This window comes from Misgurnus anguillicaudatus, chromosome 23 (genome assembly GCF_027580225.2).
Source record: "Misgurnus anguillicaudatus chromosome 23, ASM2758022v2, whole genome shotgun sequence".
Taxonomy (NCBI): Eukaryota; Metazoa; Chordata; class Actinopteri; order Cypriniformes; family Cobitidae; genus Misgurnus; species Misgurnus anguillicaudatus.
In genome coordinates, this window is record NC_073359.2 from 2549975 (window position 1) to 2564921 (window position 14947).

At 35.1% G+C, this 14947-nt stretch overlaps 1 protein-coding gene and 2 long non-coding RNA genes across 3 annotated transcripts in view; 2 read left to right on the forward strand and 1 right to left on the reverse strand.

The window, feature by feature from the left end:
- LOC129453110 (uncharacterized) overlaps positions 1-14947 on the reverse strand; it is a 309370-nt gene that overhangs the window by 231603 nt on the left and 62820 nt on the right. The gene's annotated exons all lie outside the window — the stretch shown is intronic.
- Positions 3287-5210, forward strand: LOC141359379 (uncharacterized). The gene is made up of 3 exons (XR_012365839.1): positions 3287-3329; positions 3435-3767; positions 5128-5210. It is a non-coding gene; the product is annotated as an uncharacterized lncRNA (long non-coding RNA).
- On the forward strand, positions 7559-13552 carry LOC141359465 (uncharacterized). The gene is made up of 3 exons (XR_012365920.1): positions 7559-12186; positions 12403-12732; positions 13354-13552. It is a non-coding gene; the product is annotated as an uncharacterized lncRNA (long non-coding RNA).

Consider the following 14947-nt stretch of genomic DNA (forward strand, 5'->3'; position numbering starts at 1 on the left):
GGTATTCTTTTCAAGGGAGAGCAAATTATTGTTCCTGCTTCAATGAGAACTGACATGTTACATCGGATCCATGAAAGTCATTTAGGTATCGAAAATTGTAGAAGAAGAGCAAGAGAGGTACTCTTTTGGCCTGGAATGTCTAAGAGTATTGAAGACATGGTAAGTCATTGTGAAGTATGCAGTGCGCATAGAAGGTTTCAGACTAAAGAGCCACTACAGCCTCATAGTGTGCCAGATAGGCCTTGGCAGAAGATTGGAGTTGATTTATTCACATATAATAAAAAAGAGTATTTGATCATGGTGGATTATTTCTCAAAGTTTATTGAAGTTGATTTGCTCAAGAATGATACCAGAAGTCTGACTGTCATCAAATTGCTGAAGTCACAGTTTGCAAGGTATGGGATTCCTGAGGTATTAATTTCTGATAACGGACCACAATTTGCTTCACAAGAGTTTCGCATGTTCTCTAAAGAATGGGAGTTCCAGCATAAAACAACAAGCCCTCACCATGCTCAATCAAATGGAATGGTTGAAAGGGCTGTACAAACTGTGAAACGGATGTTAAAAAAGACTGAAGCAGATGAGAGAGATCCATACATTTCATTGTTAAATCTGAGAAACACACCTTTGGAAAACATAGGAGTCTCCCCTGCACAATTGCTAATGGGTCGGAGAGTGAGAACAAGGTTACCAGCATCAACTGTATTACTTAATCCTAAAACAGTTACAGCTTCAGTGAAAGAGTCATTGGAAAATCGTCAGAAAAAGCAGAAGGAAAAGTTTGACTTTTGGAACAAAACAGCTGCAGAAACTAACAGTAGGAGAAAATGTCAGAGTATGGCAAAATGGTGTGTGGAATCCAGCACAAGTTACTGCTCTGGCTGAGCAACCAAGGTCTTATGTTGTGGAGACACCTGATGGACAATTGTATAGAAGGAATAGGAAATATCTAATGTCCAAGACAGGAGAATACAAATCAAAGACTGAGGAAGTGGATCAGAGTTTAATTAATGACTGCCATGAGACAAGGGCAGTGTTGGATGATAAAGAGACTGCAAGTTCATGTACTGGTCAATTCAAAACTCGAAGTGGTAGAATTGTTGTAAAGCCACAAAGACTTATTGCTGAAATGTAGTTTTGTTATTTGCATATTGGTGATTGATTAATGATACTGGATTGTTTGAAATGTTGTGATTTTATTAGTGTTAAATATTGATGAAATTGTGTTGTGTTAATAAAAAAAAAAAAAAAGAAGGTTGTTGTGATATGTGATTTAATTATGTATTGTGACCACCGGAAGTGTTTGTAGATAACGTATGTCATGGTGATGGTAAAAAGTATTTCCGGTGGCACCTTTTGATTAGTAAAGGAGAACCAGGTGATTGAGAAGCATGAACGACTCTCTGGCGTCTTATTTTGTCACACGTAACAGTGTTCTTTGCAAATTCCACCACGTTCTTGTTATCATTTTCCGGAGTACCTCTGTGGTGATTTTCAGAATGTTTAACTGTTTTATAATTTAATAATTGCATGTCACAACCATGACAAACGCTATATTATAACTGCTATTCAGACAAGTTTTAAAATTGAATAAAAACCTAAATCAAACTGTTTTCTGCAAACTCCACCAGATTATTGTTCTACATCACCCAGAGTATCAGTATGGTGATTTTCAGTTTTTAAATTGTTTTATTATTTAATAATTGCTAGCCAAAACCATGACAAATGCTATATTATAAAAAGGGCAGTTCTGGTTCAACTGATTGGTTGAAACGCGTTCTAAGCCGTGATAAAATACCCCGGTAAACCCACGGTTCAGACCACATTACATAACTATCACTGTGCCAATGTTGCTGCGTACTGATTTATGAAAATAAACACCACAGCATAACTATCGTCTCATTATTTTGTAATATAGCATATTTAAGTTTATCGATCTCTTCAAATAAGTTGTTGAGAAAACATTGTTGGATTATGCTGTATTTGAAAATGTGAGTCTTTATTGAAATTTGGAAGAAGAATAAATCACTGTAAAGGAATAAGGACTTTCAGTGATATATACAATAAAGCAAGATACACGTCAAAACTGGTGGAAAACAAATAAGAATATCACATGTTCCTTACATCAGGTATAATTTATCTCAGGACCAACCAAAATATATTTAATAGAAATATGCAGAAAATATACATTAAGGAATACTAAAAGAAAACTGTTCTTTTTATAAGACAGCAGTTATTTTTAATGTATATTTAATTGCAATCCCAAAATACCTGATATCAAAACCATACTCATTTAATTACATTAGTAGGACAGCCAAGTGACTTAGCGTAACCCACCTTATCCCACTGTTAGGTCCTGACCACAGTTTAAAAACCTCTGCTATAAAAGCATGCAAATGAATGAGTAAAGTGTACTTACTCTGCATAAAATAATTACATCAAAAAGGTTTTTTAGTTAGACTTATTTAAATTAATCATTATCATGAGTAGTATAATAGTTAGGGATACTTTTTAAATAAACATAAAAATAAGCAAAGTCAATAAATGAGCACTTTTCAAATCTAACCACTGAGATTCTAAGTAGAGACATCATATTTTTGTACTTAAATTATAAATCATTGAAATCGGTTGAGAACTGTATGTAATTGTGTTCTTATATTTGTGTATATATGTATGTGTTAATAAGAAAATCTTGCCAGGACTAATATGGTGGCACCTTTGACGTCCATACATTGGCTAATGTGTTGTTGTCTATGTATGTCTGCAATTACAGTTACCTGAACATAAGCCTACACTGTAAAAAAATCAGTAGAAATTACAATGTTATTGCAGCTGGGTTGCCAGTAATTTACCGTAGATTTACATTTATGTTATTTACTAGCAAGAGTTTGTTCAAAGTTAAATACATTTTAAATATTAAAAAGTCTTTATCTTTACATAATAAAACTATACAATAACAGCCTCATGCAAAGCATTCTGGGAACCAGAAATCATCATCAACCTTTTTCTGTTTTTGCTTCAGATTTTGATTTCCAGAATGTTTTGCTTGATGCTGTTTTTTTAGTTTTACTCTGTAAAGACAAACACTTGTAAATGTTTAATGTTCATTTAACTTTGAACAAACTCTTGCCAGTAAATAACATAAATGTAAATATACTGTAAATTACTGGCAACCCAGCTGCAATTTCTACGGAATTTTTTTACAGTGATAGCATTGATATTTGCTAGAACCATCCTATGTTATGATCTACAGGAACTTACAGAAACGTTTTCTCATGTTTTCTACAGTTACTCCATTATCTGTGTATTTGCACTGCTGATCAACAAAGGTAAGCACCTAAAACGAATTTTGAGGGGTACACTTGTGCCCCATTTAAAACTAACAAATAATGTGATTGTATATGAGTTTTCTCAACTGTCTTCTCTCATTTCAGTGTCCCTGCAGGATGTGAATGTTGTTGTGGGTGTTACTGGAGGTTCAGTTGTCTTGCCGTGTTTTACCAATGAAATTGAACACAAACCTTTTGACATTAATGTGTTTTGGAGACACAATGACAACCTGGCTGTCTATGACATAATAGAAGGCAAATTTTCACTACAACGCCAGGACTTCAACTACACTAACAGAGTGGAATCTTTCCCTACTGAATATGAGAAAGGAAACTTCTCCCTCAAACTCAACAATCTTACACACACTGATGCAGGACATTACCTGTGCTTCATCCTACATTTATCTGAACAAGTGATCACACAGCTGATCATCAAAGGTGTGTAGTGGTGATACTGATATACATGACATTAAGAAAGATTTTTAAATGCAGTAAATGATGGTCAAAACATTTGAAGTTTACCAAGATAGTAGTCAACTTGATGCTATACAGCAGTGGATCTCAAACCTTTTTGACATGCGGTTTGACGTTTGCTGTGAAGTCAAAAAATGAAAACATTAAGAGATAGTTTCTCAGAGATTATCTTAAGCCAGGACTAGGCATTATATTTAAGTCATTTTTAAAAACATAATTTATAAATAAACACTACTGGTGTGCATCTTGAAACATAAAACACTCGCACTGATATATTTTAAGATATGTCAGTGATAAGAAGAACAATGTTGCACACCTGTTAGTCCCGGATAGGTGCGTAGATAGAGAGACAATGAAGTCCAGTCATGTATAAAAATATCCTGCACACTATTAAAGGCGGAGTCCACGATGTTTGAAAAACGGTTTGGAAAAGGAGACGGGCCGACTACCAAAACACACTTATAGCCAATCAAATCAAATGCTGGGTTGTGTATGTGTGGGCCGGGTCTATCAACAGAAGGTCCAGATTCTATTGGGGTAGGGGCGTGTTTGTTTAGGTGATTTCAAATATCAACATTGGCTTTCAAACATCATGGACTCCGCCTTTAACTTCCAAAAGATGAACATATTTATTACAACGTTTCGATCACAAGATCTTCCTCAGGCATATAAATATTTTAGTCTTTTGCAAGTTAATGGTGTGCGGAATACCCTTTATTCTTATACAAGATTTGTCAGAGCAAGCTGTTTTTATCAAGACAACACTAACATTTAAGATAGTCCGGGACTAGGCGTAAGCCCTGTCTGGTAAACCACCCCTAAAAGATGAACCTGAAACAAAATATCAGAAAAAATATCAGAAACAGAAAAGTGCAGAATATCACATTTTATTTTTCATTTTCAACTCAATGAAACAACATTTCTATCTAATGTGAGCATTATGAGACAATTGTCTGTCAAGTGTTAAGTAATAAATTGTGTCCTGATACATTAATTGTTCACACATGAATGTAAAGTTTCGGTTTGATGACTTGGATCCATTTCTTCTGAGTTTTGCATTTGGTGACCGCACACATAAGTCAGGAAGAAATGACCTTGTTCTTTATGGTAAAGCATGTATGTGTTGAAACAAAATCAGATGTTAATCAAATGGTACAATCTGTACTTTTGCTTCATATTCATCTTACACATTTCTTGTATCTACAGCAAACGGAGCATAAGCTTCCTAATACTTATGAAGGTGAACTGTATTTTACATTGTAATTCTGCTACTTGCTTTGCTTTATTACATGCCAGTGATGGTTTTCTCTACTTTTTGTTGTAGAATCAACAGTACAGACGGGAGAACAACCAACAGAAGAAAATGGAAACCAAGCACGAGAAACACATTTATGGATGAATTTTACTGTCCTTGGTGTTTTCATTTCATCCTGTTTAGTTCTCTGTATCACATTTATATGGAAGAAAATAGGTTAAAGATCTGTAAGAATGATGGTTTATTAGTGCTGTTCATTCATTTTAGTAATTTTTTTGACATTTGGATATAAAGTGTTTCAATACTACAATATATGGTGTAAAAATGTCTGAGTGCTGCCCTCTTCAGGTTGAACGGTGGCTACTGCAGTTGAATTTTCATATTGGATGTTGGGTCCAAAAAGTAACTCGTGACGTAAGCATATTCAAGCTCACCACGCCCTTGTTACGATCTCACTACACACTTAAGTTCGTCCCCTCTATCTCCGTTGGGATCTGCCCACTTTTCTTGCATTTTTCAAATATTGCCAGTGGGTGGAGTCAGGCTCTGACCAGGGGTTTAGTTACGCTTTAACCCCTCTCCTCTCCTTTACCCGCGAAGCCACGACTACGCGCAGCCGCACTGTGAAGTACACGTGACGTCCTGTTCGTTCCTGTTCAGCCATTGCATGCATTACAGAAGAACCTCAAAAATTAGGAAGTAAAACTCAGTTAATTATAGGTTATATAAAGCATATTGTTTCAAGCTTAGATAATCACTGTCAGGGTTTAAATTGGGCTGGGGCCATCCAGGGCTAAGCCCCCGCACCAGAGACGTCATGCCCATTCAAACTGACCCGCGGTTTTTGAGCCAAATGGATTTTGCATGCAACCTCAAAATCAAAGAAGCATCCATTAATCTGTCACTTGTCTTTTAATCTGTTTAATATGCACATAAATTCTGTGCTGCATCCTTGTCACTTTCACTTGTCATTTTCGCCATTTTGATCATGTTAAATTTTTTTTATTTTGTCGTCATCAGCGCTATCTGAGGAATTAAAACGTCTAAGAAACGCTCACAACATTTCCAAACCCCAGGACGGTAATGTGCAGTTAACCTCCTCTGTGTAGAAAATGTATAATTTAAAATGTGACCGTCTCAACGTTATATTAGTAGAGATTTCTAGATTCATCTTCTTGGTCCAACGCCAAAGTTCGCCAGAGTTCACGGGCACGGGGGCGCGGAATCACACATGCTCACATACGAGGTAACATTTAATGAAAAAATCCGTTCCTCTAATAATTTTATCTAAACATATTTTTTTAAATCGTTATTGAACATTAAAATCAATCACGTGGCTATAGCTTATGTAATTTTCGTTGTTTATATACTTTATGGATTTAAAATTACATTAATTTCATAGGATAATGCAGTTGTTTTGAAAAATGCATTACAGTTTTTTTCGATTGCCAAACGACAGTGGGCACAACCGGAGTCACACGTGCAAAACTCCAACCACAGTCCGCACAGCAGCAGTCCATGCGGACCAAACTCTAGTTGGTTTTTCATTGCTTGCACACAGTTTTCAAAACTCTACACACTTATCCCATGACTTTAAACACAACTTGCACAACACTGTGGATTTACAGCACTTTGTTTAAATGCTAACACACTGCTGTCAAAACTGTGAAGGACACATTCAAAACACAATTGATTTCAGTCTTGTGCCTTTCAAACACTGCTAACTGCAATTTCATATAAATATAAATTCCAATTTCATATATATAAAATATTACCTTTCATATAAATATGATGTATATATATGTAGAGCTCAGAAAAACTAATTTTGGAAATGGAACAAGGAAGACGGGTTTGTGGAGGGAGAAGGGTGGCATGTAGTGGCCTGATGCTATAGAGAGGCAGGACTCAATTATTTGTCTGAATTACAGTATGTACTTTTAGTTTCTCATTACTGTAATTCCATAAATTACTCCAGACTATTGAAGCAAACTGCTAATTTTCATTTACCTTAAAGAATTATGATGTTCTAAAAATTTCAATACAGTTTTTTTCGATTGTTGAACGACAGTGAGCAGAACTGAAGCTACATGTGCAAAACACTAACTACAGTCTGCGCTACCAAAAGTCACCTGAGCTAAACTCTTAACACATGACTTAAAACAGCTCAATGCAGCCAAACACTAAACACAACCATCACTGAGATAACACACACTGTCACTCACAACACACTGAGAGGAAAAACACTAACATCAAACACCAATACACAAAATACTAACTTTTTATCTTTACAGTTTGAACAATTTCAGTGACGTCACACAAAGTAATGTTTCTTCAAATAATTATTTATTTATTGATTTATCACATGACTTATTATTTTATTTAGAACATCATAATTCTTTAAGGTAAATGAAAATTAGCAGTTTGCTTCAATAGTTTGTAGTAATTTATGGAATTACAGTAATGAGGAAAAAACGGTAGAAACTAAATGTACATGAATTTTATATATTTTAAATATATATATGAAATTGCAATCAGCAGTGTTTGAAAGGCACAAGGCTGAAATCAATTCTGTTTTGAATGTGTGGTTCACAGTTTTGACAGCAGTGTGTTAGCATTTGAACAAAGTGCTGTAAATCCACAGTGTTGTGCAGGTTGTGGTTAAAGTCATGGGATAAGTGTGTAGTGTTTTGAAAACTGTGTTCAAGCAATGAAAAATGAACAAGAGTTTGGTCCACATGAACTGCTGCTGTGCAGACTGTAGTTAGAGTTTTGCACATGTGACTCCAGTTGTGCCCACTGTCATTTAGCAATTGAAAAAAAATGTAAATCATGTAATCAATCAATCAATAAATAAATAATTATTTGAAGAAAACATTACTTTGTATGAAGTCACTGAAATTGTTGAAACTGTAAAGATAAAAAGTTAGTGTTTTGTGTATTGGTGTTTGATGTTAGTGTTTTTCCTCTCAGTGTGTTGTGAGTGACAGTGTGTGTTATCTCATTGAGGGTTGTGTTTAGTGTTTGGCTGCACTGAGCTGTTTTGAGTCATGTGTTTAGAGTTGTGTTGCTTGAAGTGTGTTTTGCAGGTGATATGTACAGTTTAGCTCAGGTGACTTTTGGTATTGCAGACTGTAGTTAGAGTTTTGCACATGTAGCTCCAGTTGGGCCCACTGTTGTTTAGCAATCGAAAGAAACTGTAATGACACAATTAAAGATTAAAGTCATTAAACAAAACGTAAATAAACAAAACATGCTGTTTCCAATGTAAATATGATGCCAATATGTCATTATTCCGATTGAATAGTATTTGATATAAAAGTTAGGCAACACTTTTGTTTTGGAGGTTTTTGCATGAAGGCTGGGGCGCTCAGCTTGTTAGAAATGTAAGTGCCATAGAAAAGACTGAAGAATCTATAATATTTCATTTGATGTCTGTGTATGCACACATTTCTGTGAGCTGTGCACACTGTGCCCCCTTAAAAAATGGTGCATGACGCCCCTGCCCGGCACATAGGCTGAAGGTCTCGCACTACTATTGTCAGTTTACCCGCTGCGCTTTTGCGTGCTCGCTGCCTGTGGTGCCACAAAGGGAATAATGTGTTTCCATTCATTATGGGGCATACTCCCCAAACGCAAGTTCAACGATTTGCGCGAGTAGATTACATTCAAAGTCAATACAAGGACGCAATCAGACAGACGCACTTTTCCCTTCAAACGCGTGTGGACCTGGTAATTATCACGTTGTGGGGACCAATTGTCCCCACAAAGATAGGAATACCAGTGCTTTTGTGACTTTGTGGGGGCATTTTGATGTCCCCATGAGGAAACAAGCTTATAAATCTAACAAAATGATGTTTCTTGAAAATGTGAAGGGTTTCTGTGATGGTTGGGGTTAGGGAATGGGGTAGGTAAGGGGAATAGAAAATACAATTTGTACAGAATAAAATGCATTACGTCTATGGAATGTCCCCACAAAACATGGAAACCAGAATGTGTGTGTGTGTGTGTGTGTGTGTGTGTGTGTGTGTGTGTGTGTGTGTGTGTGTGTGTGTGTGTGTGTGTGTGTGTGTGTGAGAGAGAGAGAGAGAGAGAGAGAGAGAGAGAGACAGAGAGAGCGAGTGGTAAGATTGGTGCCTACGTCGAGAAAACTTAATAGAAGACTAGAAACGTGTTAAGGACTAAAGTATGTCACTCATTTAATTACAGTAGGTTAACTGGATATAACTCATTGTATAGTTTAATAAAATAATGTATTTTAAATACACAAATCAAACAATGATCGGTCGATACTCATCTTTAATAGATTAATACTATTCCACTATCTGATCTTTAAATTATTTGCAATTTTTATTTGTCTCTAGTAAATCATATACTAGTAATAAATAAGAATAACTATACTCCAAGTAGCATTAAAAGCAAAGGGAAAACTGTTGACCATTAGATTCAGGCATAATAAATGTTTTAATTGTGCCACCCTAAGATTTGCACTGGCCCCTTTGTGCCCCCCCATGAAAACAATCCTGGGGTCGCCACTGTTACAAATGTAGCCAGAATTAGTTGTTTTGTCTCCAGACAGGACTTAGAGAACATTATTGGAGTCCTTACTGGGATTCCCAAAAAGAAATTTAACAGCAGAAAAAGAAAACGCTCGTGTAACAGTAGCGTTATTTTGGATTCAGACTTTGGTATAAAGAAAAAGTTATCTAATTTCACTTCTATCGGTCATTAATGTTGAATGATGATTATATCTGTGATATAATAATAATAATAATAATTTGTTACATTTATATAGCGCTTTTCTGCAGCACTTAAAGCACTTTACATATGAATGGGGGAATCTCCTCAACCACCACCAATGTGCTAGCCTGACTACGTCAGACTTCGTACTTCCGCTAAATTTCATTACGCTTCTGTACTCAGTCTGAGATACCTCCCATTCAAACCGTTTTCCACCGGTCCCAAAACGACCGTCCAATCAACGAACAGAGGGCGGGCTGAGAGCCGTGACGTAGACGCGAAACGCCGATTCACGGTTGAAGTCTGTTATGGACATGGAGACACAGAGAGCTCTGTTGTGGAGAACCGGCACTTGCCAACTTAAACCCGAACAAGAAAAGTGTTTGTTAAACATTTGAATGGAGATTATGTTGTTGCCCTACTCCCGACAAGTTTTTGGAAAAGTTTAATTTATCAACTTTACCGATCGTCAGCGAGAAACTGTGTGCAGCACAGCTTGACGTGCACAACGATCGAGAAATCATGAAAGGGAATTATATTGTTCACAGTTAATGGTGGAGGACGCGTGGGCAAGCATTCTTTGGTGACATTCCTGATTAACCAGAAAATAAGGTAGGAAGAAGATTTAATTTACATATGGTTATGGTTGTCTGGTGGAAGAGTTTGAGAGGAGAGAGGGGCGTTCCTCCCGTTAGACGTGAGTGGAAAGCCACCGTAAGGATAGTGGTCAACTAGCTCTGGCCCGATTTACTTTACATAATCTGCAAAAGTCGTTCATAACCATGTTAACTCTGGTATTTCGCTCGATGGGTTTGTTTTCACATCATACGTGTATTTTACAGCAGAGATTCGATGCGGCTGATCCGGCGCATAAAGCACATCATATCCAAATGTTATGTGTGATTGGCTTACGTTTAGACCAATGATTTTAAACTTCAGACAAGCCCCTCCCACGAGAAGGAAAACGATTGTCAATTATGCCCAGCCAGACTCTGTCTATGAAGCGAAGCAAAATAGCAGAGGATGGTATTACCAGGCTACCAATGTGCAGCATCCACCTGGATGATGTGACGGCAGCCATATTGAGCCAGAATGCTCACCACACACCAGCTTATTAGTGGAGAGGAGACCGAGTAATATAGACAATTAGTATGAGGGGATGATTAGTAGGTCAATGGGAAAGTTTGGCCAGGATGCCGGAGCACACCCCTACTCTTTTTTCAAAAGACATCCTGGGATCTTTAATGATCCAACTGCTCAACACCACTACAAAGCACCATAATACAACGGATTGCTTAGCGACATTAATTCCACTTTAGATGAAAACTTTAAATGGTTTTATTTTGTGTATATACAGCTTCTTCACTGCGAATGAGCGTGTAGTAGCCTAAGTAGCCTATTGACCGAGGTTTTTTTTCACACAAAACCATACTCGCACTGCTGTAGCCCACCTTTTGTCCTGTATTACTCCTGTCACTTTTACTCCTGTTTTATTCTTTTTAACACATTTAAACGTTTTTTATTCAAATTACCTTTATTTTCGTTTGATATTTTAAAGTATTATCTATCTTTGTTTTTTTATTGTGATTTTAAATGTCTCTTATTTTTACAGATTGTTTTTGTCCCAGACTAAAGTTTGAGTGAGCTGCCTTAATTTAAAAACAGATCCGTTGCATAATAGAAAAAATAATGGAAGTAAATGGGGTCCATGAATATTTTGGTTACAAACGTTTCTCAAAATATCTTACTTTGTGTTCATCAGAACAAAGAAATGTATACAGGTTTGTAACAACATGAGAGTGAGTAAAGAATGACAGAATTTTAATTTTTGGGTGAATTTTTAACTGATGCAACTGTGTGATGTGAACTGACAGGACTTGAGTAATAACGAAGTGTAAGCTGTTACCCTGTTGTATTAATAATTTGTAAAATAAAAAATGTGTTGTTTTGTTCATAGTTATATCATTTGGAAAGTATATCAATTCATGTTACTGCAACATTATGATCCTCTTTATTTGAGTAAGTTTAGAGGACCGGAAATGAGAGAGTCTTACTTTGTAAGCACAGCTTTTCACTATCCAAAACAACAGTAAGTTAAACACAAAGATGTAAAGAGGATGACTAAATGGATAGGTAACCTCTCTGTAACTAACAACTAAGTTATGTTTAAACATGTTTAACTTCTGTTTGAAGTTCTCCCTCTAGTGTTGTACATGTTAATAAAATCTTGACCTCCTTTGTCTGATGTTTGTCAGCTTGTGTTCACTTTAGAGATGTGCAGTCGAGTTTAAACACTGTGTGTGTGTGTGTATGTTTGCGGTAAAGCGTGCTTCATTATATTAAAGTGATCAAATCAAAACTGCAACATGAGGATTATTCAGATTCAACTCTGTAAGTTTATTACTTTTTAAGTAAGAGTATTAAGATTATTTATTAGTAATTTTTTTGTTACATTTATTACATTTTTGATTTGTTATTTAATAAGTAATAATATGGAGGTTTATTATTTAGATTTATTAGATGGTTTTATCCAGAGCGACTTCTAGTGCATTTACAGTATACATTTTGTTAATTTGAATGTGTGTTTTTCTGTTTTTTTCCTTATAGATGTGTTAATGTGGTGTCAAGCTGCAGTGACTTTAGATCAACTAACAGATTTGGGACAAAATGTGACTATAAACTGTGATCTGGACTCAAATGAAGTTTATTGGATTTTACTGAAACAATCAGATTCTCATACAGTGATACTGCGCTCATTCTCAAACTCACCATTACCTTTTTACACAAATAAAACATTTAAAAACAAATATTCAGTAGAGTCTAAACATGATCTGGTGATATATAATATTACTGTAGATGAGTTAGGAGTTTATTACTGTATGAACACAGGCACAGGATCTCCAAAATTCAGTAACAGCACAAGACTGAACATCATCGGTAAGTGTTACTTTAATAAGCAGGTCATACTTGTATTCAATGCTCAAGTTGCTAAAATAATTTTTAGTGATTAACTGTTTTCTACATAACAAAAATCGACATAACCCTATATTCTTTGAAAATATAATCTTGATTTTGTTAATATTGACTGAGTAATGCCAAAGATTAAATCAATTATGAAATTCAATTACTGAAATATTTGAATCTCAAATTTAGATTGAGACTTTTGTGGATTTGACAGCAGGGTCACATTTAGATATGTAAGGAATAATTGACGACGGGCCGTTGAATAATCCGAAAATAATGCACACCCAAGTTGGTAACATTGGTGTGCATTATTTTTTTACTAATTCAAAGGAGCGGAGTCAATTGCTCTTCTTATATCACAGTTACAACAAACATAACTCTGGTGCATGGTTATTTTAAAACATTTGACAGGTTAGGTGTGCGTTTTACAGATAAATTTGTATATGAATACATTTCTCAACCAATCAGAAAACAGCATTCAACAGCCCTGGTGTAATTAATAATAATTATGTAATAATGTTTGTTTTGTAAAAATGCAGTGACTACACAAAATCAGTAACACTTATTATTGTAACACATCTTCCTCATGTATAGACCCCTTAGTTACAGAAGCAACTAATCTTACTGAGTCAAAGTGTCTAAATCTGACTGCTGTAAAAGGTTTTTAAGAAGAAAGAGACACAGTGGCACATTATCATCATTATGGGTCTTCTCATCATTGGTTATTGGTGAGTTATTTTTTTACTCAGATTAAATTAAATGAAGAGTTATGTGATGCCATCTGTAAAAATATTAATTTAATACTTATTATGTTTTTTCTCCAGGAGGTATTTGCTATTCTGGAGAATAACACTGCGTTAAGCTTTTCCTCATTCAAGTCAAGTGAACCTTCAGTTTTCTACGGCAGCACAAATCAAAAACATACAAAAGTAAATCAACTTCATTACATTTCTCAGTAACACTGTAACATTGTAAAAACTATTTAGATAACTTCAATAAATGTGTGTTATTTGTAATAAAACAAGAATTAGACAAATGTTTCACATACTGTAAGACCTGTAGATGAAGCGTGAAGCATGTAGCATAAAGTTAAAACAACTTGGTTTTGCAAGTCAATTCAACATACTATTTTAAGTTTTGACCTATGAATAGTTGACATAACTTGTTAAAATATTGTTAAAGTAGCATAAAAATAAATGTTGATTTGACAAAAAATGCTGTGTTATAACATTAGGTTGGTAATTGATTTGGTTTATTCAGACCTTTATGTGTAACCTTTTTATTTTACAGCTTTCATAAACGTTTCAGTTTTAGACATATATATTTAATACTATTTCTATACAGTACATCTAATATAGAGAAGGCATATATAATTGTCTTGAAAGAGCTTCATTTTATTAATGTACATTGTATCTTGATCATCCTTTGTCGAATGCGTTTATTTGTAATGTTTTTGTCGTTGTTATTGCACATACAGTACACCATTTTTCACACCCCCAGACCTGCAGTGCAAACTCCTGCTTTTCATATTTTATTTAACTTTTTAGAGAAATATCAAAATAAAATTGCAAACCGATTTATCCCAATATGTAAACAGATTTTTTACAGATCTATTCAAATTTGTAGTCTATTAAAAATATTTTTATTATGCACGAATAAACCAAAGGTTTATTTTGCAGTGATGATCATTTGATTGTAAGCGATCACTTGTATATCATTTTCTTTTAATTTGTTCTTACTGTGCAAACTTTATTTACGTCTGCAGCCATTTCCTGCAGCCTGCACAGATCTTTCACAAGCATGATGGTCTTTGCATGTAGTTCAAAGACGAGCTGTTTTTGTGTTTAGTCAAGGTCAGTGTCATGTAACAACTGATGAACAGTAAATTGCATAGATGGATTAAACTTGCAGTAAGTGTTTGGCTTTTATTTTGCTAATATGTATTGTGTATCATAAAAGTTAGAAAGATCAATTAAATAAATAATAATAATAAATCTATCATTGTGTGCATGTGCTTTTCTTTAAGAAAAAAAAAAACATTTATTTAACAAAGTTGCAATGAGTTAACACAACTTGCACATTTTAAACTTTTTTTTTCAACAAAGTATTAATACTTAGTACGCTCACCATGGTTAAAAGTGACTATAGGCCTTTTGCTAAAGCTAATAGACCTCACCCTGTTCAAAGT